Here is a 26,993-nt window from a genome sequence, read left to right as displayed (position 1 = left end):
GAAATTTTAACGCTACTTTTCAAACATAACTGATTACCCAAAAGTACTGACCCAAATAGTTGCTATTGCAGTTGCATTTTAAAGTACTGTAGATATTTACTGTTTCATTATTCAAAAGTCTTTCAAAACCATCAAAATGCTAAAGCTTTGCCCTGTAATGCAAACCACACCTAGGCAGGGAGAAAACACATACTTTGAAATGATAAAGGAACTACTGTACCATAAAAGGAGTAAGGGCATCTTTTTGTGTTACAATTGTGATGAAACGTTTTTGTGCATTAGTTACTCCAGAGCTTTTCTGAACTTTTAAAAGATCAATGTATCCACACAGCTATAAGTTTAGGGTTCTGCAAAATGATAAATTAAAACATCACTTTTGTAAAGGTACATTGTGTTTCAAACCAAATGCAGAAAACAAAAATACATATGCTCTTTAGAAATTTCAAACCACATCCTTAGCTTTTAGGTATGCCAAAAGAAAAAAGAAAAATAGATTCCCACACTCTTGTAAAATCCATTGTACTCTTTATTACAGCTGCCTCATACACAGTCTATGAACCAGCAATTTGAAGCAAAAAGGGAAGCAGTTAAATGATAACCTTATACCTTTGACATAACATTGTTTTTCCTGGTCATGGCAACAGAGCAGAGACCTCTCCTACATCTTGGGGATACTAGACTGCCTGGCAGATTGTATTGTTATATATAACAAGACAAGAGATTTATTTATCAGAGGAAGGACCAAACCCAAACCTATCTATTGATTAGAGCCTGGGAATCAGGACCTATTGTTAAATATAACTCTAGATTGCACATTAGAGGCAACTGTTCTATTCATATGTTTAGAAATTCAATGCATTAATAATTATTCTGGACCTAGAAGTTAGACTGATGAAAATTATGGCCAGTTGATAAGCAATTTCAAAACAATCACTTCCTTGATATGACTTTAATGTGCAATCTTTATATAACAAAGTAGTTTTAGGCTGAAAGTTCAAATAGTAAAGAAATTTCTGACACAGTTCTGAACTATCTTTAAAGACATAGTCATGTTAGGAGATTATCGCATTCTATTTAAACCGATGTATCACAAACAGGATAAAGTCATATTTAAATTTAAAAGTGGGTGTTATCACACTCGGCTGTAGCCATGTGAGTGCAACCCATCTGCAGTCCGGACCTCAGCCTTGCTTATCCAGCAGCTTTTCAAAAACAACAAGCTCCTGTTTTTGAACAGCCACCGGATAAGCATGGGTGGGGTCTGGGCTGCAGACAAGTTGCACTCACCCAGCTGCTGCTGAGTGCAGTAACACCTGCTTTTAAAATTAAACACAATTTTATCCTGTTGATGATCAATCCGTTTAAATAGAGTGTGATAATCTCCTCAGTCAGGAAAATCAGTATTCAAAGGGGTACTGTATCATCTTTAAGACTGAGAGAAAGAAGTTAGTAGCACAGTCTTTCATAGACTAAGGGCTGAAACAGGTGGACCTGAAGGGGCGGCTTGACGCTGCCTCTTTGAATGTTAGGTTGGGGCTGCAGCAACCGCCTGCCATGCTCCCAACCTGGCCTTTTGCTGGTACAAAAAGAAGTGACAAAATGTCTCTCCTTTTTGAGCCAGCAAAAAGTTGGCTTTTTCACCACTACCATATGGGGTATAAACGCAAAGCTGCCCAGTGTGTTGTTGAGTGGGTGGCATGATGCCAGCTTGGGGGTGGTATCAGAGCATGCCCCGTCTAAATGCTGCACTCTGATGCCACCCCCAAGCTGGCGCAAAGGGGCAGTCTGTATTGCCCCATAGTGTACTTCATCAGATACATGGAGGTGCTTCACTCCATGCATGTGATGAAGTAGACAAGGCATTTTATCACACCAAGCTCAAAAGGCGACCCAGTAACATTTGTGTAGGAAATGTAAACATACCAGACAATGGTAATTATCACACAGCTCTTCAAAAGTGCAATGCTGCTGCTTCTGTACCAGCCTTTGCCTTCCGCCTACAGTGCCCCACCTCCCTTTCCTAAGCCTTCTCAATATGCCTTTCAGACTGCATTTTATTTATTTATTTATTTATTTATTTTTATTTTTAGTGCAATTTTGTGATCTTGGAATTCCATTAAGTAAAAAAGACAGAAAGAAAATAACTTTTACAGAAAAGACAAGCACCCTGCTTAGGAATAGCAAGGAGGAGGGAGGCATAATCATGCCCACACATACCATGTGACTGCCTCCATATGGGAACTGCAACAGGAGGAACTTATCACACATGAACCCAAGTGGAAAAACAGCAGGAGTAAGTTGAAAACCATGTATGGAGTGCCTGCATCTGATGCAGGTGCATTGTACTTATATGTTTGATGATATATGTACTCACAGACCACCAGTGCTAGAGTACAAACCTATAAACTTTTCTTCCATGTTAGGAAAAAGGTGGGATATTAAATGCACACACACACACACACACACACACACACTCATTCATACATATGAAATTGTGATAATACAATGTATTGTCCTTATCTATAGCCTCTAGACTGTAGTTTTGCCACTATGTGAATATGAGCTACAGTTCCGTAGAAGCACACAGAAAGCAGAATAGTAAAAAAAAAAACCCACCCCAAATCTATAACAGAACAGTGACACCTTTATTAAACCAAACAAAATACAAATTGTGCTGCCACTGACCACCAGAAGTTGCAAGCTTTCAAACTCCACTGGCTTCTTCATCAAGCAAAGATGTTAAAAAATCATACAGAAGGGAAAAAATTATGATGGTGTTAGTTAAAAGCCTGCATTTTGTCAAAATGTAGGTGTTCTCAGTCCAGGTGATGTGGAGGGACATTCATGCAGGCAGGCAGGCCCTCCTCCTTCTGGCCATGAGGATACTCCGGGAAATAAACTTTTAAGCTCCATTAGCAAGACAGAAAGATATTCTCCTCTTGAGAGCCAAGTTGCTTCCATCCTTTGTGAAGATAACAAGCCAGTAGCATCACTGGGGGTGGCGGGTGAGGGGTGTAGGCCACAGCAGGTGACACCCCAGGAGGGGGGTGACACCCAGTAAGCCCCCCACCATCCCCCATGCTCCTTCCCTGCATGTGCGCACTCTGCCCCTGCACACACCACTATGTCCTTCATGCGCTGTTCCATGCCCCATGCATGTGCTCCTTCATCTCTTGCATGCGCTCCACTCACTGCACACTCCATCTCCAGGGAGCAACCAGCATATGTGGGGGGAGGATGGAGTGGCAAGCATGGGGTTGGCATGGGGAATTTTTTTTTAATAGTATTTTTTAACGTATCCTGACACCATCCCAGAAGTCCTGCCCACCAGAGGTCCCACCCACTGCACCAAGTGACACCCAGGGAGGGAATGCCGCTGCTACAACCTACTTTGTTAGGCAGAGAGCACTGAAGTTTTAAAGAAGTCCTTCATGTTTTTGCATTAGGAAACATTTTTGGTGCTGTTTTGTAGAATGTTATACTTGTGTATAAAATAATCTTTCTGGGTATCTCAGCCAGGGGCATCAGTAGGAGGGTGCGGGGTGCACAGGATTGCACTCCAGATGAAGCTGTACACCTGGTGAGGTGGTACAGCCGATGGGACTGGCACAGCTGCTGGGCAAGCAAGAAAAGGTATTACCTCCCTTGCTTGCTTACCCAGCAGTCATGCTAGGATATAAGTGGGCTATCCAGAAGTCAGATAACCACTCCTCAGCAGCAGTAGGGTGGTGATTTTCATTCAGTTTCTGGCACAGCTGCAAGGTGAGCAGCTACCCCAAACCCTGAATGGGTTTTTCAGAGGCCACATCACTCCCCCCTCCAGCAGGGGTCTGTCCAGGTTGCAGCCGATTTCAGCTTTTTCATTTTAAAAAAATTCTTCTAGGTCTTATGATTATGCAGAATTACTTTAAAATATGAAGCATTGCATGGAGAAGAAGCCTGCTGAAATCTGAAAAGCTAGAATGTAGCCCAAAAAGTTCTAACAGTGTCCTGTATAGCCTGTCTCTTCTCTCCCTTTGGGTAATGGGGGAAAATATGACAAATTGTAAGAATGCATATTAAATCATGCAAAATTAGAGAAATGATGCTAACTTGTTTACATGTCATATATAGGTTGTGTAAGTACAGATAACTAAATTTATATTTACTTCTGGGTCAACTTGGTACAGAATTTCAACCTTTTTTTTAGTGAAAGGTAGACTCAGCCTTGGTGGTGAATATAAGCAGTTAACTGAAAAAGGCACTAATTTTAAAAAACAAAAAAGGGGAAAGGGGAAAAAATCACAGGTGATGTATTAGGACAGTGAGGACCCATTTGCATAAACTGATTGCTGCTTTCTTGCTAGAAAAACTGTTTCAGCTGCCTCTTTCCAGCTTTCCTTCACTTTTCAAATCATTGTTATTAGTACGCAAATTAATGCACCTGCCTTTTAAATTGTTCTCAGTATAAACAAAGGAGGCCATAGATGGTTGAATGATTTCTAGCATGAAGACAGCCTCCAGCAATTCACTGGATTATTAGAAAAACTTTACTAGCTATCTTCTCTATTTTTAATAGTCTGAGCTAATGTTTTTTGTTTATATTTGAGATATTAGCTTTTTTCTATCAGTGAACCATAAATCTTGAAGCAAGTAACAGCCTGCCTATAAGGAATATGGAATAAATGGCATGTCCTTGGTTGTCTGCAGAAAGAAGCATAAATTATGCAAACATGGTGCTATTAAAAATAAGGAGGGAAAGAAAAGTGGCTAGAATCTAGTGGTTGAAGTCCCCTCCCCAAGATCATGGAGTCATGCTGCGGGAAGGCAGATACAATCAGGCAGCTCCAAGTATTTTATTTCCACAATGCTGGCCTGCCTTATTTTCTTCACGGTTGCTACACCAGCAGCTTCTTTCCACCTGCTGCCACTGGCTACACCACTTTGATAAGCTGGAACACGTCTAGAGAAGGGTGATCAAGTTAATCAAATGTCTGGAAACTAAGCCTTACGAAGAACAACTCAGTGAGCTGGGTATTTTAGTTTGGAGAAGACAAGACTGACAAGTGTTATGGTAGCACTAGCTATCTTTATGCATCTGAAGAAATATCATGTAAAAGTTGAAGCGAGCTTGTTTTCTACTGCTCCAGAAACTAGAACACAAGCCAATTGATTCAAATTGCCAGAACAAAAACCTTAGCAAGAACTTTCTGACAACAAGGTTTCTTCAGTAGTGGAATAGACTGCCTTGTGGGCAGGGGTGACCTTTCCTTTGTTGGAGATCTTTAAGCAAAGACTTGATGGTTATCTTCCAGAGGTGTTTTAGTTATATATTCCCACATGATAGGGAATTGGACCAGATGATCCTTGTGGTCTTTTCCAACTCTATGCTTCCACGATACACATCCTCTGATTTTCTTTTTCTTTTTTTACACAATGGGCCCAATGCAAAGATCCCCCCTGGACAGCAGGACATTGTTTGCCAGTGTCTGGAAAGTTATTTTTTAAAATAATATTTCATAATTAAGTTGTTATTGTTAGTCAAGTGTGTTTTTAAGCTTGTTTAAACACAAACCATGTTTGTTACAGTGCATTTTTACCTTTTCACTGCTTTTGTTCTTTAAAAAAAACCCTAGAACTGATAAAGGAATCACAGGCCCGGTACATACCTTCCAAAAAGTCTGGGCTGGAGGCGTCCAGTTTTCCTGCAGAGGGACAACACATCAGCCAAACTTCGCAGTGTCTCTCCACCCCAAAAAGAACCCAGAAAAACCAGGTTCTTCTTGGGACACCGCGTGCACGTCACGAGTGTGCCATTGGTGCACTCATGACATAAGCAATGCACTGTAATGACTATATGCTGCACGTTGCTTATGTCATGATGGCAGCCCCCGTATGGATGGGAGGCCACCATGACACTGGTGCCCACATGTCCTAGGGTTCCTGAGAATGTAGTTGCTGTACACTCTGGAACCCTAGAATTGGCCGGAGGACAGCATTTCCTGCCCATCTGTCCCGGGCCACAGAACATTTTAAAAGTTCTTTTCAAACACTTTTGAAAATAACCTTAACTTGTAACTGTTAAATGTAACTTGAAAATATGACTTGTTACATCAGTAAAATGACTTTGTTCTGCCTCATTATGTTACTTTTGGAATGTGACTTTGGAGCTTATCCCATTCCTTAACAAATCAATTTACCTCTATCCAGTTTAAAGCTTAATTTGGGCAGCATCCTGATGTTATCAGAAGGTTTTTGCCACCAAATTTGCTACCGAAATACCACCTGGATCCATCCCTGCTTTCAGGAGCGCTCCAATAGCCATTTTCTTAAGCCTGAAAACTCCCAGATCCGAAAAGAGCTGTGAGAAGTGTTCCTGGAAGCGGGGCTAGACCTGGGCTGTATTCAGTGGCAAATTCAGCAGCAAAAACCTTCTGATAACACCAGGATACCATCCGAAATAAGCTTTAAACCGAATAGAGGTAAATCGATTTCTTAAGCCATAGGAAAAGCTCCTAGATTGTGCCCTCATAAAAAAGGGAAGGGATAACTCATTATAAGTAACTATGGCCCATTCTACATGGGCCTTTGCCACACCCCCAGTACGTCCTAGGGGTTGGCTGAGGATGCAGCATCCAATCAGGCCTCACCCCTAGGACGTACTGGGTACGTCAAAATGGCGGCGCCCTATACACATGGGTGCCACCATTTTGACATCGCAGACGCTTAGCGTCCACACGTTGCGGTGCGGTAATGATGCCGCAAGTGCGCCATTGGCGCCTTGTGGTGTCATAACCGCGCTGCAAAAAGAACCCGCCTATGTTATTTGGAAAAGAGCGCCTATGTTATTTGGAACTCATTACATCCACACACCACTGTTTGAACATTACTGTACCTGTATGTACCAGCAAGGGAAATCATCAGTGTATGCCTTAGCTTTATTTGGAAGCACATGGTAAGCATGTCAACCTGAAAGTTAGGTCCCATTGACTTAAATGGGTTTCACTTTCAGGAAAATTTTTTTTACATAATTGTAACCCAACACTACTTCTACTGTTTTCATTGAGTTCCATGTTGTTTCACTATAAAGAACTGGATGGTCTACTTTCTGTCTCCAGAATAGTCTGCAAAAGACTGTTGTTATTATTATTATGCATACAAAATAATTATTAATTACTGTATTAACAATGCATACAGTAGAAATTAAAATAAGTTTACAGCCCTAAATATACTTGAAAATTAACATAATAGGATGGGAGCACTGATGTGAAGACTGTGTCATTCTTCTTTTAGAAATCTAAAATGTAGGGCATAGTTTCCCTCTAATGCAGTTTGCCCCTTCTGTGCACACATAATTCTGTAGAGGCATCACACCAAATGAATAACATTAATAAGTTTACTTGCCTGGGACTTTGTATACAGTATAAATAAACAAGGTTTTCAGTTGTTGTTTTGGATTCCTACATAGAAAATTGGCACGTCAGTAGGAAACACTTTGTTTAGTCCTAGAACACCTGCATGGATTTAATTTAAAGCATTAGACATTAATTCTTGAGGACTCCAGTTGTTGTTGTTGTTGTTTAAAGACAGAGAGTTGGTGGAAATCAAAACATCATTAGAAGTAAGAAAAGCACATCACAATTCAGTAGATTATTTTGGACTACTACCAGCCTTAAAATTTCAATTAAGTGAAGCATTAGTTACCCCTAGGCAAGTCAGTTTCCTGAAGCATGATAGTTAGCCTCATGTAAAGGTTTCTTGGCTAAGGGAGGGGGAAGGATATACTAAACCCATTGGTATCTGGGTCTGAATCCAAATGGAAACAACTGTGCTTATGCTTTCCTCTCAATGGCATACCCTCAAACATTTCAAAGATGAAAACTAGGACCAAACTAGCATCAGCCTGTGGTCAAGATAGCAAAAGTTATTATTGAGGACGAGCACACAACCCAGGTCTACAGCAGTTTGCTTTTGCCTGAGCCTACTGGGATGGGCAAGATTCTATCCCCCCCCCCCACTAACCTCTTGCATTTTGAACTCAGTTTGCAGCAATTAAAGTAAGCTAAAGAAAAGGGGGGAAACTGAGAGGAGGAGAGAAAAACTAGGACTTTTTAAAAGCATCTGAAAAAAAGGGAGGCAGTAGAGAATAAATTGGGATTGACCCTTCCAAACTGGGAGAGCTGGAGAGTATAGAAAGCAGTTGTCACACTAATGTGAGCTGATAGCATCAATGTAGATTCCTTCATACCAAGTGCTTATCAGAACAGAGACGTAGGGAGCTGGGTATGTTCAGCCTGGAGAAGAGACGTTTAAAAGATGATATGATAGCCCTGTTTAAGTATTTGAAGGTGTATCATATTGAGGATATAGCAAGCTTGTTTTCTGCTGATCCAGAAAATAGGACCCAGAACAATGGATGCAAACTACAGGAAAAGAGATTCCACCTAAATATTAGGAGGAACATCCTGACAGTAAGAGCTGTTCAACAGTGGAACACGCTCCCTCGGAGTGTTGGGAGTCTCTGTCTTTGGAGATTTTTAAACAGAGACTGGATGGCCATCTGTCAGGGGTGCTTTGATTGTGAGTTCCTGCATGGCAGGGGGTTGGACTGGATGGCCCTTGTGGTCTCTTCCAACTCTATGCTTCTATAATACTTACTCATCTTTCCTTTATGGTACAAATTTGCATCTATTCACCCTCTCTCTGTTGGAAATGTGCAGCCATGCAAACCCACATGAGTCCATGTGAATTGGTCAGCCAGCCTTTATTTTCCTTGATAATGCACATCCTCACTGGTACTCTGTGAATCCTTTTTCAGCAGAGTTTATGGAGTCCCCTTCCCACAAAAAGCCCAAATTCCTCTGAATTGTGTATGGCCAGATCATAGACTATTTGATTCTAATAAGGAGTATTTTCATCATGCAGACTAGACCTAGGTTCCTTGATTATTTATGCCTTCATCTCTGGATACAAGTGAAGAAGCCCTCAGAGCTTAGCATTGCTACTGTTCAAAAAGGTAATGAGATCTCATCAGGGAGCCAAACAGACATCTGAATAGACACACCATGATGAACAGGGGACAGAGAGGGATAGATTTTGTGATTCATTAGTTTTGGTCTTCTCCTTCTTTAGCTGCTCAAAATAAAAGTGATCTGTATCCAAGGTGCCTCAGTTCCAAACACAAGTAAATCAGACAGAATGTGATACTTAAAATGAAAATACCTAATCACTGATTGCTCAAGCTTCCTGCTCAGGACCACAGACCTCTGATTCCACACAAATAATGTGACACCATTGTATGCCTACCCCGCCTCACTTTATCTGCTTTCAGATGATGAGGACAGGGAAATGTTCAGCCCAAAGACATCACACCACACATGATTTGTGCTGCATGTTAAAAAGAGAGAAGAGAAATAGAAGAGATAAGGGACTCATTAGTACAACACTAAAGGCCAAATGAGCTGTTACACTGTTCACTGAATAAGTGGTTCTATGAATGGGTTTCCAAGAGTAAATTGAGGCTTCTAGGAGCTTGACCCAGAACCCTGGTGATAAGAGAAGCCTTAATCCAGGGGTAGGCAACCTTTTGGAGCCGGGGGCCGGGTTGCTGTCCCTCAGACAAGTTGGGGGGCCGAAGCTGAGGGGTGGAGCTTCCACCCTCCGGGAGTGGGGCTGTATATACTTCCAGGCTGAGACCAAATGGCAATAAGACTAGGAATCATCATCACCATCACCACAACCACCACCACCACTATCATTGTTACAGCAGACCTTTTAGCATTAAATGCACTGAAAATACACAGAAATGCACTCCTCCTCCTTCCTTCCTCCCTCCCCCTTCTTCCTCCTTCTCTTCCTCCTTCCTCCTCTTCTTTCTCCCTCCTCCTCTTCTTCCTCCCTGCTTCTCTTCCTCCCTCCCTCCTCCTCTTCCTCCTCCTTCTTTCCTTCCTCCTCCTCCCTCCTCTTCCTCCTTCCTTCCTTCCTCCCTCCTCCTCCTCTTCCTCCTTCCTCCTCCTCCTCCCCCGCCCCTTCCTTCCCTGCCTGGAGACAGCCGGGCAGGGCCAAGGAGACCTTGGTGCAGAGGGGCTCCTTGGCTCTGGCAGCCCTCCCGCCGGCGGAGAGAGCCGGGCAGGGCCAAGGAGGCCTCGCTGCAGAGGGGCTCCTTGGCTCTGGCAGCCCCAGTTTAAAAGGAAGTGGAAATTAAGCCCTAATTGTAGAAAGAGATGTCTAGCTCTGTGTCTGTCTGTCTCTATTTGAATATGCACACAAAGTAATATTCACACACAAAGGGCCAGCATCAAATATCTGCATGGTTGTTCACTTGCTAAGACCCAGAGCTTGGCAGAGACCGAACTACTTTCATGTGTCTGTGGGCAGCAAAATGAAGAAGGGTTAAACAAGAGCCATGTGCTATTCCCTTTTCATCCAGGCACTTCTTCCATTCAACTATGAGAGTCCACTTCCAAAGAATCTTTACAGATGCCTCTGGAGCAGGCTGTCAAACCCCTACACCATCAAATGAGAAGGACACCTGGAGAACACAGGCCAATGACTCTCTTAAGGTTTGCTCCTCCAGTTGAAGCCTGGTGGTGGCAAGGAGAAAAAGAACATAGAATCATAGAATCATAGAGTTGGAAGAGACTACAAGGGCCATCCAGTCCAACCCCCTGCCATGCAGGAAATCACAATCAAAGCGGAAGAGGTAAGTGGGGAAGACAATGGCACTAGGGCAAGGAAAAGCAGCTGAAGGGATCTACAAAGAATGCAGGAAACCAAAGACAGTACACAAACACTGCCTTAAGTCCCTGTATTGGGAGAAAGCTGGGATATAAGAAAATAAAATAATAACAAAATAATAACATGGCCATCAGACAACAAAATTAGTAACTGGCTCTGCATGCACACTATAGACAGACAGAGAAGGGTAGAAGGAAGTGAGGGGAGGAATTGTTGTGGGCTATACTTACAGTGAGTAGTGGTTTTAGTGTAACTCTAGAAACCAGGGTTTGATTCCTAGCTCAGCCATGAAACCCACTGGGTGACTCTGGGCAAGTCACATGCTCTCAGCCTCAAGGGAAGGCAATGGCAAACCTCCTCTGAACAAATCTTGCCAAGAAAATCCCATGATAGGTTTGCCTTAGGGTCACCGTAAGTTGGAAACAACTTGAAGGCACACAACAACAACCATAATACATACAGAAGTTCCTTAGGAATGTTGCTTTCAGGCCATTCTTACCTTTTCTCAGGATGCTATCTGATAGCTGCTACCTGCGCTCACATTTTTTGCTAGGTTTGTTCTAAGCACACCAGAACATTAAAGGAAAAAGGGCCTGCTGAAAACTTGTTTACCTCTTCTCCACATGAGCCAAGGAAGAGATTTTAAAGGAAGCAGCTGTGCAAACTTAGATAATAAGGTAATGTTGTCTATCTCTTCTGACAAAGTGCTTTAATCCCATGTATTTAGTCAATATGGGAAACAGCACTTTCTTCAGCCACAGATTTTTCATTCCTCACATTTACGCTTCACAGAGGAAATGAGCTACCACAAATGCAAAACATTTCCTTTGTGACAGGCTTCATTTCACTTCTGTCTCTTCTCATTCCTGGGAAAGTCAACAGAAATTGACCAACCCAATGACTGGAAGGAATATTGTTTGTTTGTCTTTTTTTTATATATCTCCTCTCTTCCTAAACTGGGACTCAAGGTGGCTCACAAGAGTAAAGACAGGTATAGATAAAAGTACAAAGCCTTCATAATGTTAAACACTCAATTTAATTCTTTGTTAAAACTCAACCGAATTAAATGCTATCTAAAAAACAAAAACAAAAAAATACATCATCCACCTATGTAAAATTCTTTTTTAGCAGCCAGGCAACTGCCAAAAGCCCATCTCAATAAAGTAATATTTTTCTGCTTGTGAAAGACAACAGGTAGGATGCCATTATTCTACCAGAAAGATGTTTATCAGTCTGGAAACAACCACCAAGAATTATTATTATTATTATTATTATTATTATTAACCTTTATTATGAAGCGCTGTAAATTACAAGCGCTGTACATTGCAATCTTTTTAGTAGATGTCCCTGCCCTAGGCTTACAAGTAAAAAAGACATGACAAAAGAAAAGGAGAAGGGGAGTGGGTGGAAAGGGTAAGAGGTCCAGCAGTTCCTCTCAACCTCCGAGGCCTGGACCAAGGCAGATGGACTGGAGGGAGGGCTTGGCTTCAAAATGGAAGCCCTTCTTATGTTCCACTTAGGTTTTACAACAGAACAGGGTTCAAAGCACTACATCACGCTGGCTCTTGGCCACTGCTTGTCTAGATTTCTGTTATGATAAAACTGAATCAATGTCCCTATGGCTGAACTGAATCTAACAATTGACTACATTGGACTACAGTTTTGGAAATCAGTTTTTGATTCCCTGCTCGACCATGGAAACCCACTGGGTGACTTTGGGCAAGTCATACACTCTCAGCCCAGAAAACCCTGTGATAAGTTTACCTTAGGGTCCCCATAAGTCAGAAATGACTTGAAGGCACACAACAACAACAACAACATGGAGGATCACAAAACAACAGTAGAAACCCACTCTTTTTAGAGAAAAACTGAATACAATGAACAGACGTTGACACAGCTGACCCTACATTGACTAAAGTGGATGACAGCACTGTGAGCTGCTAGCTAAGCTCCTCACAAAGAGATGGAGACTTTTCTCTATGAAATGATTAGCTGATTGCCCAAGGGGAAACCCTCTCATCACATGATATACAGCCTCCCTGTCTCTTGACAAAGAATTCCGCTCTCCCGTATCCAATTGTATTAACACTAAGCCATGAACGATACTTTTGCTGGTTCTCATAAATATTATTGCACACTAGCAGTGCAGCTTCCATTTCACTTCTTTGTGATATTCAGTTAGCAACTGCTGTGTGGAATGCCATCAACACAGATAATCGGTTAGGATATGACGTTATATGTAGCAAATGTTCCTATCATTGGAAAGAATTGTATGTGAAATAAAGTGGCTTCATTAAATAATTTTAAGCTCTGGGCTTAATGCTCATGTAATGCCTTCCCCTCATCAGTTGGAAGTGTGTATTACTTCAAAATGCAATAAATCAACTCTGTGGTATTTGGGGATCTTCCTACTTACTCTGATTGGTGCACTGGACCTATGTCCCTAAATCCTGCCTCAGTGGCAGTGAAATTGCATGAAAAATGATTAAGGTCCCTGTAAAACAAAAGCAATTACACTGGAACTTTATATAGCTCTTCAATTAATAGTTTTTAAAAAAACAAACAGCACTAACAAATGGCATATTTTAGAGAAAAACTATAAAAACAACTACTACACAACAGATCCCTGCCCTGCAATCTAAATTTCAGCAGAAGGGAAGGAAAGGCAGAAACTATGAGAAAGGCCATAATGCAGATCAGCTTATGTCATACAGGCTGAGTCTTCCCTCTCCAGAATTCTGAAATCCAAAATATTATAAAAACTGGAAGTTTTTTCATGGTTATCTGAGATAATGACACCTTTGTTTTCTGATGGCTCAAGTACCCAAACTTTGTTTCATACACAAAATTATTAAACATATTCTAAAAGTACTTTAAGACTATGTGTATAAAGATAATATATGAAACCTAAATGAATTTTGTGCTGAGACTTGGATCTCATCTACCAAATAACTTATTATGTGTGTACATGCAAATAGGGGTATTCCAAAATCCAAAATCTGAAACACCTCTAGTCCCAAGCATTTTGGGTAAGGGAAACTCAACCTCTACTTTGTTTTATTTCCAAGAAGGAATAAGGAGGTAATGCAATGGCTTCACAGAAAGCTTGAAGGTTTTGTTTTGAGGAAGAGATCAAGGACTGACATGTTTATATGAGAGTTCTGGAAAATGGGAATTGATCCAAACAAATTGGAGCAATTTTGGGTCCCATTGGTTTTACTCTTCCATTGAAATCAAAGGAATCTAAAAGTGCTTCACATTGGCTCATGTCCATTAATATTATAAATATGACAGACATGACCAAACATTTTATGATATTCTCAAGGTTGGCATCAGCATCCAACATACATGGGAAGCCAGTCCCTTGGTTCAATACGGCTGACTGGCACTGAGGTCTGCTGTATACTTCTTGCAGCAGCTGGCTATGAATCTCTATTTTCAGTTTCTTACGGTGCCACAGATAACTTGACATACCACTGCTATGGAGCTATTGTAAGGTTCAAAGCTATCTTCCCCTGCTGCTAAGTAAGGTGATGGCACCACCATAGGAACATGTTTTTCTCAGGTGCCCCTCAAACATGGAGCCAGCCATAGAAGCTCCATATACATTTTGCACTGCTAACTTTTCTCTCCTTTTATTTATTGATTTTATGCTCAATAATGCCATACAATTTATGTCATTACTTAAATATTTCCATTTTTACACCCTAAACATTTCAGATTGCCTCCCTCAACCCTCTCCGATGGCTGCAACAGATATGTTAGTATCTGATTGGCATGAAATGACTTAAAGGCATATAGCAACAATAGGGGTGGCATTGATTCTTGACTGTTTGAAAAGTTTGTATATTTACATTTTCTGAGGAGAACATGTATTGTATCCATGCCATAGGAGATCCTATGGTTTGCCATTCAGTTGAGGTCCTCAGTTTTAATAGTCTCTTCCCAAAGGTGATATCAATCACCCTTTTGTCTTGCTTTTTGGAGGCAGGTAATATCCTGAAGTATTTAATCCTAAAGTATTTGATCCAAAAGTATGTTCATATACATTAGATTCTAATTGTTATTCATCATCTTTGTTTGAGAACTGTACAATTATTTTTATTGTAGATTTTTATTATACCATACAGATACTATTGATTATTTTTAACCTTAATGCTTTATTGCAAACTGATCAAAGAAATATTTTCTATAAAGTGACACAACCAATTAAATAACTTTTTTTAAAAAAAAGAAATATTTGACTGTGAAAAGGAAAAGTTATAAAATTTTAACGTTATTTGAATAGCTGTTTAGGTATTTATATGGATATAGTACATTGTTCATTTGAGGTGTGTACACATTATATCCTTGAACATAGCTTACGTTCTTAATATCAGAATTATATCCTTAATGTACCTGCCTTAGGTCCAAAACCCATTGCAAAAATAATCCAGTTTGAGACCGCTTTGACTGCCCTGGCTCAATGCTAGAGAATTCTGAGAACTGTAGTTTGTGAGACATTTAGCCTTCTCTGCCAGAGAGCTCTGGTGCCACAATAAACTACAGTTCCCAGGATTCCCTAGCACTGAATGAGGGTAGTTAAAGCATTCTCAAACTGGATTATTTCTGGACTGAAGTGAGCATAAGTATTGTTGTACGCATATCTGGCCTATACTATAATATAGCAAAGGTGGAAAATACATTGTCCTCCAAAAATTATTATATTACAACCGTCATCAGGCTTAGGCAGTATAGCTCAGATCACATCCTTAGGCTTAGCTGTATCTACACTGTAGAAAAATGCAGAATTCTATATCAGTGCGCCATGGCAGCTGAAGTGGTGACAACCTGCATTATGTCTACAGTGTAGATACAGTCCTAGTCACCATAGACAAAGGGTATTCAAGCCCTTTCTTTTGTGCTTCTAGTTAGTATTCCTTAAGATTCAGATATTCTGGGGTTAACTGCAGTACAAAGTCTTCAACAGCATACATATTTTTTTTTTAAAAATTAAACATTCCAGATTTTCTGAGATGTCACTACAACAGGAACACAAATGTTGTACCCAATAAGCAAAAGGTTTGTCATGCTGAATTTTCTTGGCACTTCATTCCATAATATCAAACACTCTCACTAGTGTAGGAAGGAAGGAAGGAAGGAAAGAGTGAGTTTACAGTATCATTGCTGTTGCTCATGCTGGGGTTCAATAGGCAACATGTGACATGGGAGGAAAATGTGAAACCAGCTGTATACTAGATTTCAGTACAGGCAGGGGGGGGAGCCTGGGCCCATCTCCATTATGCAAACTAGTCATCCTTCTTAAGAATAACTTCAGTTAGCACTGAAGCGGCACTTCACAGAGCAGCAAGCAGGCAAGCTCTGCCATTAGGTAAACTGAGGTGTGGTACACACTGCCAGGAAGTGGTGTCCTGGTGGCGAAAGTAGGGCTCAGGAGCATGCACCAAACGCATGCTCCCGAGCCCTATGACATGTGGGCAGTGCCATTATTGAGCAGCACTGCCCACACGGGGGGCATGTAGATGATGTGTGGGCGTCTGAGTGCCCACATGTCTTTTATAGGAAGTGGTGTCATAGGGCTGTATTGCAGCCCTTAAAACGACGCAAAAAACAAGCCATTCTAGGCAGCTTCTTTTTTGTTGCAAAGAGGGCCAGCCTTTCGCTACCAGTGTGTACCGGCCCTCAGATGCTTGCCTCTGATGGCGGTTGCTGGAAGGCACCTCACAACAAATCAGGACAGTTGGTAAGGGTGGGGTACAGCAGCAACCATAGACTCTTCCCCTTCCCCTGCTGCCATTGCCTCACTTTCCCAGGCAGCCAGCAGCCCCACCAGACCCAGAAGGGGCTGCCAGGGCAATGGAAGCACCTCACCCCCACTGGCAGCCACAGCACAGGGCAGAGCAGAAGGAGGGAAGGAAGGGCAAAGTGGGAAGCAGAGTGCCAGGCATCTGGAAAAGGTGTTTCTGCTGCTGAGCAGTCCCTTCCAAATTTGGCATGGCTGTTGGCTGGGCAAAAAGGGAGGCCATGTGACAGGAAAGAGAGGAGTCTGTGAGCACTGCCTTCCTTACCCATCCCAGCCTGTAGCCCTGCAAGATTGGGAAAGTGCTTCCAGACCAGGCGGCAGCATAAGCCTACCTCTAAGAGTGGTCGCAACAGGTAGAGGGCAGAGACACCCTGGCTGATGGAAAGGGTGGCCGGGGGGGGGGGGGGTCTTGGGATGACCTCACCAGGTGTTCATACCCCACTAAAGTGTCACCTGGTGGGGTCCACATCCCTGCACCTTCCTAATGACACCCCTGCTGATGTCCACTAAAAAACCAAAAATCAAGTTGGCTGGGCTGTAGGTACTTTGCTTGGTACAAGATGCACTTGTTTTGTAACTGACATTTGGCTTCAGCACAGGGTTTAGGCAGAGTGACAACATTGCCTTAGGGGAGCAGTGGCAGTAGTCTCTTGTACTACACAGCTGCCCTAAACTTTGTCCTAAATCTCCTAAAATATCAGATGCCTCAGGTGGAAATGAAGGCATTTCTCCCATTAAATAATAATAAAATAAAATTTTTATTTGTATACCGCTTTTCCATCTGATCAAAGTGGTTCACAGTAGCATACAATATAATACACAACAGTACAATACTCAAGCAATACAATATAACATCTATTACATCGGCAATATTACACAGTACAGTAAAAATCTCCTAACAAATACAAGTCCATTTAAAAACAATCTGTTGTGGTTGGGTTAACATTAGAGTTAACTTCAACTTCAATTGCAACTTCAGCCAGGAGTGGGCACCAGTTTCCCCTTTGGCTCAAATGGGGGGAAGTTTTGGTCTGGCCTTGTTTAAGTAGGAACCACACCTTCTTTCTTACACATAAAAACCATTGGGATCTACTTTTTTGTTGTCTTCTTTTCTACTATAATTTGATGTGATTTTGAACCACCCTGGAATTTAATCAAAGAAAGACCAGTAATCAGTTGTTTAAAATGAATCAAAATCAGACATTTCCCTACAAACACTTTTGCAGTCAATGACACAATGACTGAAGGATTTTGGGAATCAACCTTTGCAGTCACCCCTCCCAGCCCTCAATCTATCATGATATTTCTAGGGGTGAGATCAAGAAAAGAAGACAATCAGCACTTTCACCAGCATGGCAAGACTCATCTTTCAATGGACAGATCAGCAGCTGCATCCAGTCTAGGTTCTTGTCAGACTTTTGACCTCATAAATGATGAACTTGGGCCCTGTGAATCTGTGGATCAATTGCTTGTACTCTGTCTCACGACCTCCAGTTTCCAAACAGCCGGGGTTCTTGTCATGATGCTGCACAGGGAGTAATGCTTTGTTCAGAGGACAGTGTGCAATTAAACATCCCAGGCCTAAGACCAGTTGTTGGGGGAGGATAGGATCAGGGATGTCGAGCAGTTATAAGACTTCTTCCTTTTTTATTAATATAATTGAAAATAGCACTGAACTAGAAATGGAATAAAGAGAGAGGGCTTATAATGTAATGGTGCATTGTCCAAAATACTGAGCTCACTTCAGTAAATGATCACATAATGCTTATTTTTGTTCAAAAATATAACCAGTAATTTAGAATTAAAGAACAGGCTTTGTGGAGTATTCGCCGAACTGTTCCTCAAAAGGACATTTTTCAGCATGGGCATATGGATTCCATCCCATCCTGCAAGGATGTGGCTACCGAGGGTTAGGGAGACAAAATGGGGAGGTTGCCACACTAATAAGAATCTTAAACACACACACCCAGCATTAAATTTTTCTTCAGACCTCAAATTTGTAGCATAACAGTAATTTATAATTTCAGTTGAGCATTTAGAAATGCTGTTTAGGCATTCAAAAAATGTGAACACAGCAAACAGAGGAGTTCTAGGTGTTAAAGACAGATCTCCACAGACTCATCCCAGGCCCAGTACAGACGGGCAGAAAGCGCCGTCCTCAGGACAAAATTAGGGTTCAGGAGCGCGAAGCAACTGCACACTCCCAAATCCTAATACGGAACAGCGGTGCCATCGTGGTGGCCTCCTGTCCACACGGGGGCCACCATGATGACGCAAGTGCCGCACAGTGTCCAGATGTCGCTGGCAGCAAGTGCTGTCATGGCAGCACCCTTTCCCATTTGCAGTGCTGCAAAAAAAATGCTCGGGGCAAAGACGGGCAGTGCGGAGCTGTAGAGCCCCTCAGTTACCAAAACCTCTGACAATGCAGCTCCTTTTTAAAAATGTCTTTTTATGCTGCCCCAGGAGCCTTTTCCTTCTTGATCTCTGTCTAGCTAGCCGGAGGTTAGTATTGGAAAGATTAGAATGGAGGACTGGAGAAATGCAGACTTTCAGTGTCAGGTTGCCGCAGCAAGTCTACAGTAAACAATTCAATAAAAGCTTGAGCTGGGAAAGGATGGGATTCTTCTCTAGCTGATCCTCCTTTAACAGAGTGTGCCTGTATACAACAGGCAAAGTAAACAGCAGCTGCCACCAGAATATCTTCCTAAGCATGTGCAGACTGCAAAAACAGTGAAGGGAAAAACCAACTACCCTCTTCACATGTTAAAGAATCACAGCTGTGTAAGTTTGGCATTTGAAATGGAAGTCATAAGAAAAGTAGAAAATGAAAGGAAAAATCATTCCTGGATCCATTTTGACATGAGCTTTCAAGTAGTCTCTAGAAAATTCAAATATTTTTGTTTACTTATACAAGGCTTATCTGAACTGGTTGTTTCATTTCACATGTTTACATTGTTAGTTATGACTAAAACGTTTGCTGAAACAGCTAGAACATCTCTTCTTTGTAGCATGTAAACCTTTTCATATCCTTTCCCTATTATTTCTGTCTCTGCTATCTAATTTTCTTTTAAAGAAGTAATGCTCGGGAACACATCTACTTCATTAATTGGGATATAGCTGTATTCCATAATACAAAAATGTTTACAGAAATATAAATCAATAGATATTTTTCTCACTTGATGCTAAATCTGCTTTGGAATTAAGGTCAATTCTGTGACAGATTGCAGAATACACCATGAAGATCTAAATAAATAGAACTGGGTTTCCAAGACAAGCCATTCACTATGGAACAACTGCCCCATTCATGTTCATCAAAAGTAACCTTATGTGGAGAAGCTTTCAGCTCAGGCCTTCAGATTTATAAAGGAGACAGAGTGATGGCCATTTAAACCTCATGTACTACAATGGCACATTTTAGTCCCCCAAATATGCTTTTGCCTATACAGAATGAACACTGAGAGACAGCTTACAATGTGGGTCGTTGTGCAAAACTGAGAACAACATAGTAATAAACCATTTCCTCTGGTTGCAACCGCCTGCCATGTACAGAGTGTTTTTTTAAAAAAAAAAGATGGCACAAAAATGTCCCAATAGATCTATTGATTTTTGCTGTTAGAATCATCTTTTGTCCCTGCTAATATAAAGCAGAATTTGGGGGGGGGGGGGGCATCAACCATATATCCATAAAAATCATGATATAGCAAAGCAAAACTATTCTGGTTGTCAGAAGGAAAGCCCCCATCTTGAAAGATACAGACCAATGTAATGGGAATTTTTTCCATTAGGCGAACATAAGAATTCACTGAGGTCAGGACACACTAGACAATAAAAGAAATGTATATTTTATTTTATTTTCACTTATTTTATTTATTTTTATTCCCCCTTGTATTTTTTGACTCTGGGTTTGGGTTGAACACAAAATACAAACACTCCTTTGTACATGGAGCATTTTATTGCTTACAATACCCTGGAATTCTCACTGAGATCAGAAAAGACCCTAAAATTCACACTATGTATTGTCCTAATGCATTATGGTTAATACTCTGCAAACAAATTTACTAGAATTTTATCCTTTAAAGGAAATGCACAGTCCATTCCATTGGTTTCAACAGAAGATATTTTGATTTAACACATCATTTGGCATATCATGGGTAGCCACATGGATCAACTGCAGGGGGGGACTGCAGATTCCACAGTTGAGCAATCAAAATGTCACCAAAAATGAGCAGGTTTCTCCAGATGCATTATTTGGAGCTCCTCAGTACAGACACTAAAAAAGGTTTAGAAGCACATAGAACTAGAAATGAAACAAATTAAATAAATGCAGTTCCCATTGCAATCAGTGAAAATCCTGTTATGACCAAATGGTTTCATTTGGAAGTGAGTTGTATAGAGCTCAAGTAATGTAACCTGGACGGAGCTCATAATCCTCAAAATCCTTCCTATTCATGCCACTGATGGCAAAACCATGAACTCATGGTCTTCTGAAGTATAGTGGACCCTTGATATCTGCTGGGGTTTGGTTCAAGGACCCACCATGTATACCAAAATCTGTGGATGCTCAAATTCAGTAACATAGTAAAATGGTGTCCCTTATATAAAATGGCAAAATCAAGGTTTGCTTTTTGAAATTCTTATATTTTTAAACATATCTTCAAGCTGGATGCTTTAATCCATGTATGAAGAATCTATGGATATGGAGGACCGGTTGTATTGTATTTATTTTTACACTTTTGTGAGGCTTTTATGGTATCTGCTAGAACATTTTGAGCTATTTCTTGAAAAAATCTCAGAACTGGGATTCTAAAGAATCTTTTAAGCATTAAGAAAACATGCATGCTTCCAAAGTAATATTAATATTTTAATAGGAGCTCATTTTCATCTGTGTAAGTGCCTTCAAGTCTCCACCCCATGAATTTCATGGAATTTTCTTAGGCAAGGAATACTCAGAGGTAGTTTTGCCAGTTCCTTCCTCTGAAATATAGCCTACAGCACCTGGCATTTGTTGGTGGTGTTCTGTCCAAGTACTAACCAAAGCTGACCCATCTTATCTTCCAAGATCAGAAGGGATCTGGTGAAACAAACCTTACAAATGGATACGTGTCCCAAATGCATCTGCTATGCTGCAGAACATCTTCCAAAATTGCTTCAATGAGTCATATTCTGCACATTTCTAAGCACTCCATCACCTTGCTGGGCTTTTTAAGGAGACTGCATTTCTACATATATTTACTTGAGAGTAAGCCCTATTGAACCATTGGATTTGTTTCCAAATAGGCATGTGTAGGACCATGTTTTAAGAAGGAAATTACTCTTTTGTATGATGAAAAATGTACAAAATCTATAAAGGAATCCAAAACAAATGATAAAGTCTACAAAGTTTACAAACAGAAATACCAAAGAAGTTGGGTGGATTTCACTATAAGAATTACATCTGCATAAGTGGACTTATGTCTGTGAGAAATAGAACTGGACAGTTTTGCAACATCAGGCAAATTCAGCATTCAGAAAGGGGGTGCCCTAATGTCACTTTGGAGGGGAGCCAGTGAAGTCATTACATAGTGGGACTGATGCGCAATAGGAACCATTTCACAACAGGAAGCTCCTGAGTGCCAATCCAGAAAATGGGTAGGGATTGCCAATGTGCATCATAAGCTTGATATACATTGGTACCAGCTTGGGTGTGCTGAACTGCATCAGTAGAGCCTGATGCAAGCCAAGCACTGTTGCCAGTGCCCTGATAATAACCTTCACAATTCATTAGGAGGGTTTTATAGTGCTTCTGTTGGATAACGTTGGCCCGTTACAAACGGGCCTATAGTACGGACTGGGTCTGTACTAGGGTTAGAAAGGGGCATCACTTCCGGACGCCCCTGACCCTAGTACGGACCAAGTCCGTACAAAATGGCGGCACCTGTTCCATATGGGGGCCACCATTTTGACATCATGGATGCATAGCGTCCGGACATCGCATGGCAGAAGTGACGCCGCGAGTGCGCGACTAGCGCCTCGTGCGCCACTTCCGGGGCGCAGATAGAAGCGCCATTTCGGCGCTTCTTTTCGGCTGCATCTGGGAACCACACGGTTTGGCCACTGCAGTTCACAGATGCAGCAACTAGTGGCAGCGGCAGAGCGCCCTTCTTGGGCACTCTGTAACACGCCTAAGTATTTGTAAAGTTTCACAATATAGGGTGAAATATAGAATTGTGGTCCTAGTTTCCTTTGGAAGGGCATTTACAGATGTGATCGGTAAAAGAAAGGGGATCTTCATGCACTAAACAATAATCATAATATTAATATTAATAACAAAGCAAAAGCTCTATAGAGGTTGGCCAAAGTGAATGTATATATCATTTTAAAGTATAAGAAATTAATTCTACACTCTGATCTAAAACCCTGAGGCTGGGAGGCACAGGAGCAAGTGATCTACAATTAAAGTCTCTAAGCCTGACAGACCATGAAATTAGAGCAGACAGAATGACATGCCTCTCTCTTTAATTATTCCCATTCATATACTTCATTAAAACCTGGCATATACACATGTAGACACAACTACTATGGCTTTCCAGGGGCAATGCAACATATTTTGCTGCCTGAAGCAAAATACAAGATTGAGTCCCTGTCTTTACACATTACAGAAGCTGGCCAGACTAGCAGCTGAAACTTACTTCAGCACTCTTTAAGGTACCTTCATGACACATGAAGGTAACAGACTAGTTTGGAGGTGGCAGAACAGCCTGTTTGGAACACACATTTTTGACTTCCAAAGAAGAGGAATGGCTAGGGGTTTATGGGAGACAGTGCGAGGATGCTGCAACTACTTCCCCTAAGAAATTGCCACTTGAAGCAATTGTCTCATGCTTGATGACTGGCTCTGTAATTTCCAATAAAAAAGATGATTCCTTTACATTGTAATAATAATAATAATATGAGAGTAAACTACAACATGAGGTCTCTCTCCCATCCTTCTCCCATATTACTATGTGCTGATCCTTTATGTATTTCTGAATGCCAAGCTGAAATTCTCCATCTTATCATAGGCTTGCCAAGAAGAAGGTTAGCAGTTTTGATTTGTGCCTTACAGAGAACTGATTCCATAACCAAATAGGGGTAGTTCTGTAGCTGCTTTATAAGTCTGCAAGGCAAAGGCCATCGTCTGGGCTTTGGCTTTACATTATTCTGTTTATATTACTTCACTGGTATGGAAAAGTTTAAAGCAGATGTATGCTTTTGCTTAATCCTGTGCTTTTCAGAGCCATTTATGTGGAAACCAAAGATAAATATGCTTAACATAGCACAGCGGTTGGCCTCTTCATGGGAGTTTCCTGAAAAGAGAGCACAATGGTGAAATTCACAATGGGAGCTACCCAAAGAGGACAACTTTGGTGAGTTCATCATTTGATGACTGTACAGTTCCTTGTACATGTGAATGGACTAGGAGTACTCTTCAGATTAAAAAGAATCCTGAAATTAAATTTGAGGTGTCTGCTTCCCTTACTGTCCAGCTCTCATATGTATACATAGTGGCAAAATATAGTAGCCAGAAAATGCATACATTTCCCCCTAAATTCTTTGTACATTAAAAATGGTAGGAGACGAAACCAAATAAAAGAGAGAAAAGGATACAGTTTTGTAAATGAAAGTTCTTGCCTCTGTTACAGTAAATTATTTTATCAGGGATCTCCAGTCCATTGCTTTGGAAGAAGTATATGCTGAAGCATGTTCAGCTTGGTAGGTTGTAGGCTGTACACATTTCATGCAGGCCTGGAAAGCAACTACACAGATAGATTCAGCTGTTACCTGACAGGTAATCAGTGGGGCAAAAGAACTATCTTTTTGTCTTTTGGGAAGCATCTTGCTCTGGGACTGAGGGAGAAACTGCTGTGCCTGGCACAATAAAATAACCAGAATATATGGACAGAGAATTGGTTTGTAAGAGTGAGCAACTTTTATATGCCTATATTAACTAATTACTAGTCTGCCTGTTTCCAGACTTCCTGCACCCTCTTTTTCTACATCCTCAATCTAACCATCTATTTGATTATGAAGAGGCATTGTTAGTAAAGCTACTTGCATATATTATACAATAATGACTGGTCTTATTTCTTTTCTCTGTTTGATCTTGTGGGTGGGTAGGTGGGTGGGTGGCTGTGAATCTGGTTGTTGTTCAACTTTTCTCTTACCCACTCTGCTTGAGAGAGCTAGTACTATCTCACATTTCCCAATGTGGTTTGGATCAAAGGTATTTCAACTGAGCTGCAAAGCAAATAATAGAACATGGAACTAAGCACTGAGCTCCTGTGCCAAAGTTAGGCAGACACAAGTGATTCAATGGCATTTCTTTTTCTGCATTTGAAATTGTTATAACCCTTTCAAGTTCCAAATACAAAGACTGTCTTCCAGTGTTGTAAACTCTTTGTAAGCAAACTGAAACACAATTCTGGCACGTTCCACGTCCATCAGACCCTATTTTAAATTTTGGCCAGGCAACTGACATGCCTTATTTTGTCTGAAAATTGCCTGAAACATGATCAATTATCTGCAAACATGGCACTTTGCCTCCTGTTGTTTCCAACAATGACCCAGTGCCTACAAAACCCTTGGCAACTAGCTTCAAACTGGCTGAAATGGGAACCAGAAGTGATGTAACATTACTTCTGGTGCACAGCTGGTGGTTTGTACAGCCTTCCCAAGGAGCAAGGGAGTTCAAGTGGTAGAAACCTGATAGTTTTCCATCCCTAATGGCCCCAAGCAAGAGATGAATGAGGATGAGACTGAAGAACCTGAACTGATGAACTCACTGATGAGCATTCAAACCCCCTGTTATTTTAATATACACACTTTGTGGTTTTACTGAGAAGGAGGACTTGTAGCATACCAGAATCCCCCCCAGCCACCATGGTCAGTAGCTGTGACAGCTGGGGATTCTTGGATTTGTAGTCCAAAAATTCCCCCTCCCACCACCAAGTTCTGATAAAGCACTCAAATGCTATGTCCACATTACTCAGTGCCCAAGATATATAAGACTCCAAGCATGTAATAGATAACGGGTAGAAAGGGAATGCAATGGCACAGAGGCCACCCTTCATCTGCCCTAAAAAGTCTCAGAGCCCCCTGCTGCAGAGATATGGAAACAATGGATGCCTGTTTGCTTTTTCATTCCCCCTCAGAGTCACCCCTGATTTCAGAACAACCCTGCTAAACAAGTAACCTTTAGTTCCAGAAGGGTCAGGAGGAGGTAACTAAATTGATGGAGCCATAAGACTGCCATTTGACAAATGCTGACTGCACCATATCAGGCCTGTGGTGCAATAAAGCTTCCCTGTGTTGTCTCTCTCTATAGCCACAATTGTACTCAGATGAGTTGGGTGGCATATAGGCTTACTGTCATGTCAGTCCAGCCTCAGGGTTGCTTAGTGCCTCTTTCCTGCTTCCCTGTTCCTAATGCACAAAAGGGTCTGAGAGTTACTGCTTCAGCCAGACTCAAAAGAGACCTACTTGCAGATCCTCTGGCAGACAAATCCCAAGCTTGGGTTTTTGTTTTTATTTTTATTTGAACTACAACACTAGAATCTGGGATTTTTAAAGTAACTTTTCCAACCTCTGGTCAAAACAGCAGCACAGGGAAATTGCAAACTCACCACTAATAGAACAATCTATTGTGGTAAGAAGCAAATATAATCCCTAACACATTTTTTTTTAATTTTTTATTTTCAAGACAGTTAAAAACATACCACATATATAACTTACAATACACAAGACAAATACATCAATCTACATTGGTCACAAACTTAACACACACACAAAAGAAAAAAAACTACACAAATAAGATCAAGTTTTAAGCTTTCTTTAGCACTATTAACCTTCCAGGTGTTGTTCCCCTCTCGTATTCTTTACTATCTTGTGTTTCCTATCTTATCCTTTGAGCTTCTTATTGTACGCTTCATACACATGTCAAATCTACTGTATTATATATTATGAAAGTAATTAGAATCCCTAACACAATTTTGTGTGCACAGTAGTCATCTGATTTCAAACTTGTGACTGACAGTTGGAATGGGAAAAGTGCAGCCTTCCTCATATTGCAGTTTCCATCAGCCCTAGCCAGCATAGCAACTGATGAGGTATGCTGAAAACTGTAGACCTATCCTATCCACCAGTATGAACACAGCCCATGCTGACTGGGAATGATGGGAGTTGTAGTGCAATATATATATATATATAGGCAGCACCATGATGGCAAAGGCTGCCCTTGATAAATCTCTTGCCTGAGTCAGCAACTGCCTAGCTGTAGAACATATCTGGTAACATTTGCCATGAATTTATGAACATTGAGGAACTAAGAGAATGTTGGGATTTAATCTAGTTTCCTAGAACGTTAAGGAGAGCCAGTTCTCACAGTTTCATTATGGAAAAACAAAACATATAAATTGGTATCATGGATATCCAATCAGAGATACAGGCTGAGATCCCA

The sequence above is a fragment of the Sceloporus undulatus genome, chromosome 3, assembly GCF_019175285.1.
Source record: "Sceloporus undulatus isolate JIND9_A2432 ecotype Alabama chromosome 3, SceUnd_v1.1, whole genome shotgun sequence".
Lineage (NCBI taxonomy): Eukaryota > Metazoa > Chordata > Lepidosauria > Squamata > Phrynosomatidae > Sceloporus > Sceloporus undulatus.
This window is presented reverse-complemented; position numbering follows the sequence as displayed.